Genomic DNA, 7,453 nt, shown 5'->3' with positions numbered 1-7,453 from the left:
TCTATAGAGGTTCCTGGAACTGGAGTTTTAACAGTTCAGTCTCTGGAGAAGTGGCAGTCTCTCTTCTGATATTGACTAAGAGAGTGAATTATAATTTTCTCAAAGTGGTAATCACAACATTTAAAATGAATAAACTGGGTTACATTACTCTCACATCCATTTAAGTCTTCTTTCCCACTGATGTCACTGGGTGTTGTAATGTAACTCAATTGACATTGTAAATGGGATGAGTTTGCCTAACTGTTGTGTACCTAGCATGCTTTCTGTGGATGTGAACAAGCATTTGTGGCACCCAACTCAAATTTAGGTGGCTTAGTGTAAGCTGCCTAAGGCTGAGCTGGTTCCCATGGCTAGGGACAGACATTCAAAAAGCCTAAACCTGAATTGATTCAGTCTTTGCAGGTTGGTTTAACCTGCAGAGAGTGAACTGGTTTGCAAATGGATAGACATTTGGCTCAAGCCAGAAGCCTGGGGGTGCTAGAGCAGCCCTCCCTTCCACAGGGAGGCTGAGCTGAGGAGTGGGGGCATGGCCAGGCACCAGCAGGCCTTCCCCAGTGGCTTCCTGACAGCTGGGAGCAATCTGGGCACACACAGCTGCCTGGGGGGCCAGGAGGGGGGCCCTGTTTGGTGCTTGAGGGGGCTCTTCTCCCTCCTCCTCCCCTGCAACCTTGTGGGGTGGGGAGGTGGGCTCTGTGAAGCTGCCTGGCCCCAGAGGGAGACTCTTCCCCTGCTTTTCTCCCATCATTGCAGGGTGGGGAGAGGGTAGCTCTATGGGATGCTGCCCAGCCCCAAAGGGGGACTCTTCCCCCCACTCCTCCCCCCCAGGGCAGGGGAAGGCTCTGTGCCATGCTGGGGGGAACTCTTCCCCTTCCTCCTTGCCCCCCCTGCCCGGGCAGCAGGAGCGGGGAGCTCAGCTGGGCAGGGTGTGGGTGTATAGGGTATGAGGGAGGGTGGGGAGTGTAGGGACCTCCACACACTCCCCCCATGGCATGCAGCCCCCACTGCCTGGCACCACCAGCAGCAGCCCCTATACTCCTGGCAGAGTGTGGGTTCTGGCACAGTGGGGACTGGGGGAAACAGCTGGCTTCAGTGCGGGGCTTTGCCCACTGCAAGGGCTGGAGCTGCAGGCTCAGGGAGCAGAGCCACGGGAATAAGGCAGGCTACACTCCCTCCTCATTGCAGTGCTGGCCGGAGTTGTGCCTGTGCCAGGCACGAGCGCCCTGACCTCCCCACCTGCTGCTGCTGCCAGGCAGCAGGGGAGGAGTGTGTGGAGGTCCCTACACCCCCCACCCTCTCACACACCCACACCCTGCCCAGATGAGCTCCCTGCTCCCACTGCCTCTGCTGTGGGGCCAGGCAGCATTGGCAGGGTGGGAAGGAGAGGGGGAGGAAAAGTCCCCATCCAGGGCCTCACAGAGTCCCCCTCCCCACCCTGGGAGGAGGAGGAGGGGGAAAAGTCCCCCCAGCATGGAACAGAGCCCCCCTTCCAACCCTGAGGGACAACCTACCCAGCATGGCCCCATTAAAGTGAAGGGGGAAGGGAGAAGGGTTAATTCCTCCCTCCCTTCCTGTCCTGCATCCGGGGTGGCCAGCTCCAGGGGCAACCGCAGCATCCCCCTCCCCTCTGCTCCCTGGCAGACAGGCTGAACCTGGCTGTAGTGGGGGAAGGAGGGAAGAATTAACCTCCTCTTTGCCCACTTTGCCTTAACAGGGCCATGTTGGCTGGTGTCTCTGCTAGGGCCAGTCTCTGCTCTGGCTAGAGAGCAGAGGGGCAGGGTCAGCCCTGCAGCTGGAGCAGAGAGCCCTGCCCAGCCTAGAGAGCATGCCAGGATGCTGGGGGTGTCTGGTTTATCTTAAACCAGGAAGGGGTCTGGGACAGACATTGCATAAACCAGTTTGAGTCAAATCAGTTAAGTCAGATACTACATTCAACCAGATTTATCTCAAGCTAGTTTGGACCATTTTGAAACTGGTTTATGTCCACTGAATGTCTGTTCTGTTACCGGCTCAAACAAGTTTTTGATCACTTAAACCGGTTTATATGTAATGTCTGTCCCTAGTCCGTGTGTGCAATCATTTGCTGCTTGCTGGGGGGAGTGTGGGCAGCCACAGGGGAGGGAATAGTGGGTCTGAGGGTGCTGCTGGGTCTATGAGGGCGGCTGCCAGGTCCTTGGTGAGTCCAAGGGTGGTTGGTGTGTCTGAGGGGAGGGGAGGCTTGGTAGATCCATGGGGGGTTGCCCATTCCATGGAGAGTAGTTGGGGTGGGGGGGATAATCCAGTAAGGTTTGTGGGAGGGCTGTGGCAAATGGCTGGTCTTTCTTGGCTCTGGGGTTGTGCTGTGCAGGCATTCAACTAGGTCAGGTTATCCCTTGCTAGCAGGCCAACCTGAAGTTAGTTCACTCTTGTGTATACCCTATATCAGAGATGCCCCAGTATGAACACAGAAGATTTATCTGATTGATCTTGTTAACAATATATTATGATTGAACTGAGGTCACAACATATGCAAACATGGATAAAATTCTTTCTTTCATTTAATGGAATTTAAATATATGACAAGATCTCAATTAAATTTTTCCTTGTTAGCAGCTTATGTAGTCTGCTTCTGTTATATTACATATCCATAGCTGCTGCTGTTCTATCAGACCTCTCCCATATGAATAAGAGTCCTTAATTCAACTGCATTTTCTAGATATATGGGCCTTTTTATGTGTAATATATGAAGTATACTATTAAAGCAGAGCTGTGCAAGGGACATTGTTGTGTCAAAATGTTTGGAGGTTTGTTTGGGGTAATTTTACACCTTTGAAATTTAGCTTTGGACTAAAGCTTTGTTGGATAATCAATATTATTTACTTTAAACAGATTGTTTTTTATTGTGATCCAAACTATCTATGATCAGTTTTCACTCCTTTCACTGGGGTTCTCTCAACATAAAGCACAGCAGGTGAATTTGAAGGTATGTCCTTCTTGCAGGATTGAAACATGAACATCAAAACTTTGGCAGGAAATCACAGTAAGACATTAAAGGTGGATTTTGTTTCTACAAATGTTAAATATAAAACTTTAGTGGGAGCATGATTAGACCATAAATGAAGAAATAGCTTGCTCTCTCTGAATGGGGATGGGAGATGAGTTTTTGAGAAAAAGCTCTTCTTCTTATTAGTATTTCTTAATTTGTTATTTTTCTATGCAATTGTTTGCATTATAGGAGCACCCAAGTTAGGGACCAGTTATTCTTAGAGCTGAACAAACCTAAGAAAATGCATTCTGTACTCCAAACAGATGACAAGTCCAAATGGACCAACAAGAGTAGAACAGAAGAAAAAATAAGTTACAAAAATATTTTTATATACACTACCTATGTTCACAGTTTGTGGTTAAAGGATGCATGTTTGTTTTGTTAAAGAGACAAATAAGCAGAACAGAAATGACATGAGCCAGAAAGTAAGAAAATTGCTTGTCTGTAGGTGTACAGTTTTGCCCGTGTGAATTCCAACTGGATTATTTTTTTTATATTGTTCTTGAACAACTTGAATCATTTCAGAAAGAGAAAGAGAGAGTAGGGATGTGCGTGTCCATATGGGGTTGAAAGTGTATAGGTTTTTTTTTTTGGTCTGTTTTCTTTGTATCTCACTGTGGTAACATTCTTCCTCTCTTGTGTCAGCACTTTTGGTTTTCACTGTTTGTGAAAGTTCCTCATTTTACAGTTGAATATAGTCTTATTTTCCTTGTAAAACAATCCTTAAGATGAAGCTAGGGTTTTTTTCAACCATGGAGCAATCTGTTTTAGATTCTAAGAATGTGGATTTTTATTATCTGTTTAAAGAACACTCAGTGTTTGCTTACTTTTTGCCTGATGCATCAATAACTCTAGTAAAAATGAGCTAATAGAGATTTGGCTGGGGACAAAGGAACAAACAAACATGCCAAAACATCTAATAGAGATATTTTGCATTAAAAAAATGTGATCTTTTAAAGGAAAGTTCCTTTCTATTCATAATATTTAATGAATTCCTGCATAAAAAAATAAATCACAGCCAATAATCTTCACAAAGAGCCGTATTCATCAAATGAATTAATGGCAAAACATAACAAGGCCCCAGATCCTGCCCAAATTTTAAGATGCATACTGAATGTTATACATCTGAATAGGCCCAGAGGATTCAAGGAGACCAACAAAATACTTGTGAATGGCAGTTGGTGTGCTATAGCTGCTGTTTATGATGTTGATAGTAATGATATCACTGTTTCCTTGTGTTTTCCCAACTGGTTAGTATATGTACTTGTTGTCTTGTCCTATACCAACTTTTTAAATTTGTTGGAATAGGAATTACCTTTCAATTACATAAGTGTTTAGCACAGTGAGAACTTGATATCTGACTAGAGCCTCTAGAATTTCCAATATTATGTTTAATAATAAGAATATTCAAGAACATTCATCCTCAGCATAGGGATTAATTGTACCTTTTATCTGAGAGCATGTGTGTCTTTGAAAACATTTGTTATTGGAATACTTCCAATTCTTAGGTTTCTTTTTGTTCAGTTAGAAAGATTTCCACCTTTTCTTACTTATACTGATTTCTGTAAGCAAGTGTTGGAACTGAAGCAAAACTGTTTTTGGCCTTATGGGTGGGCACATGGGCAACTGCCCAGGGCACCATGGTCGGAGTGCACCACCCTGCCCCATCCTGCCCCACCCTGGGCAATCCCCAACCCCCTGCCTCCAGCTGCTGCTCAGGAGGAGCTTGGCATGGCGTATCTGGGAAGGCTGGTAGCCCCCACCCCAACCAGGTCCCTGCAGCACCACCTCAGGCAGTCATGGCAGTGCTGCTCATTGACCCTCTGCCTGCAGGAGGCCCTGGCCTAGAGGGTGGGAATGGGCCATGCGCCACACTTCAGGCCACCCACTGTACTGGTTAGTGCAGCTCCTACCTCCCACACCTGCCTGTCCAGTGGGGCCCTGGGTGCCCAGTGAGAAGTGGGGCCCTGGGTGCAGCTGACAAGTATGCCCTGCCCACCCCACCCTACCCAGCTTCAGCTCCTGCTTGCTGTGAGGTGATGATCACAGGGCTGCTGCCAGTGCTGGGCTTGGCAGGCATGGTGGGTGAGGACTGGGGTTGGGGGTGGGGCCAGGGTGGGGGCTGGTACCTCATGTGCCTTGGGCTGCCAGTGCCACTGCTGCCAGGAGCTGTAGCAGTAGGGGGGCACCAGTGGTGTCTGCATGGAGCCCTGAGCCCCCCTGCATTATTCCCCCTTCAGCTGCATCTTTCTGTAGCTCAGGCTCCAAGCAGCACAATCATATCTTTAGGTCACAGGGACGGGAAGCAGGAAGGAGAGTGTTGTGCTCCCTCTGTCCAACAGGGCTGTGAGAAATGGTGGGGGAAGAAAAAAGGACATGATGACCCAGGCTGGACTGGAGTGACCCCTGGGGTGGGGGAGGGTGGGGTGGGAATGCCAAAATACAAGTTTGCCCAGGGTGTCATTTACCCTAAGGCTGGCTCTTTCTGTTCTTATTTCTACAGTTTTCATCTATTCAAGTGGCCCCAGTGAAAGCTACATATAAGATAGAACTTATTCCCTTTTGTCATGAAATGTAGTCCCTTTAGGGCCTATACACAAGTTACTGTTATTGCATGTTGAGCTTGCAGAAAATGCTCTAAAGCTGTAACTGAACAGATGTTCATTGTTCATAGAGTGCTTGGATGTGGTATCAGACTAAAGTGCTTTAAGTTACAGCACTTCATTGAATGTCTGTACTACATCCCATTGTGCATCAAGGTAGGTCACATTTTCTGCCATGAATGAGTGAATGAGTGAGTGAGAGAGAGAGAGAGACAAAGAGAGATGTGTGTATGTATGTGGGAGAAAGAGGTCTGTGTCTGCATCTGTGTCTGTGTCCAGCCTGGCTCCAAGTGATCCTGTTCTGCACCCCTCCCCTTTCCACCCCGATCTGTGGCAGATGCAAATGAGACAGGTGCCTTCAGCCCCTTTCATGCAGCATACTCTGTTAAGTGAGAAATCACAACTAATCAACTTGGTGACTGAACAACAATCTCCCAGTGTTTCAGAGCAGCAACTCAATGGCTTTTTTCAGGGCTAAGTAACATGCCAGACAGATCCTGATACAAAGATCCTTCAACATTGAGGGACTTTCCTGGGTGAAGTGTAAGTATCTCGTAAATATGATGAAGACATAACATCAACATCCTTGCGCTCCAAGAAACCCACATCTCCAATAACGTACAGGCCAGTTGCTACTATATATGTGCATGAACAACTTGCACCCCCAGCAACTGGAGGGGTGTGGCGGTGGTGGGAGTGCGGCAGCAGAAGCTGTGAGAACGTGGTGGTGGTAAGTAGGGAGCTCCCACAGATGCTGCTGGTGCTGTTGGCAGCGGGGGGTGGGGGTGGAGAGTGCCGACCAAGAGGCGGCAACCACCTGCAGCCACCGCCGACAGCATTGGCAGCGGCCAGTGGGGATCACAGACTGCCCACTGATGCCATCGGTAGTGTCGTCGGCAGGGTGGTGAGTGGCAGTGACTTTTTGTAGGCGGTGCATTGCCATGCTCAGGGTGTGCACCCACGTGCACCCTCTATGCGTCACCCTTGTATACATGGATACAATTTTATGACTAGTAGGGCTGTGCAAAGCTTCAGTCACGGATTTAATTCAGAGGAGATTCAGTCCGATTCAGCAGCCGAATCTGAACTGAATTGGGAGAGCCATTAAAAGGCTCAAATCAAATCCAAAGCCTCTGAATTGATTTGGAGAGATTCAGAGAGATTTGTATCAGCTGGGGAGAGGCAGGCACAGCCGGGCAGCTGCAGGTTCTCCCACAGCTCCTCCAGCTGTGCCTGCCTCTCCCCGGGTGGGGGGAGCTGCAAGAGAAGCCCCCACCGCCCCCGCGCGGCCCCCCCCGGTCCGTGGCCTAAAAAAAAAAAAAAAAAAAAAAAAAAAAAAAAAGCCCTGCACTCACAGGATGCAGCAGCAGTGATCAGGGCCTCTGGGGTCTCATGGCAGAGCCCCCCCATGCAGCATGGGGCAGTGGGGGGCAGCAGGGATTGCCCCCCCACTTGGCACCTGCATGGCAGCTGCCCCATGACACGGGTGCAGTGCGGCTTGGAAGAATGCCATGAGCTGTCTGGTAGCTAGTCAGCTGGAGCCCAGCACCACTCAGACCCAGTGGCCCCAGCTCTCAGGCAGTGTGCAGCACCCTGCTGAGCTGTGCTGCACCTGTGCGACTTGAAAGTTGCCACTCAGGTGCCAAATGGGGGGGAGGGGGCAATCTCTGCTGCCCCTCACTGACCCGCTTTGAATGGGGGGGCTCTGCCATGAGCCCTCAGAGTCACTGATCCCCACTGCCAGAGCTGGTGAGTGCGGGACATTTTTTTTTTTAATTGACAGGATGCTGGAGCCGGGCAGGGCAGCCATCAGGGGTGGGGCTGGGTG

The sequence above is a fragment of the Alligator sinensis genome, unplaced genomic scaffold, assembly GCF_000455745.1.
Source record: "Alligator sinensis unplaced genomic scaffold, ASM45574v1 scaffold313_1, whole genome shotgun sequence".
NCBI classification, from domain to species: Eukaryota; Metazoa; Chordata; order Crocodylia; family Alligatoridae; genus Alligator; species Alligator sinensis.
Note: the sequence above shows the minus strand (reverse complement) of the source record.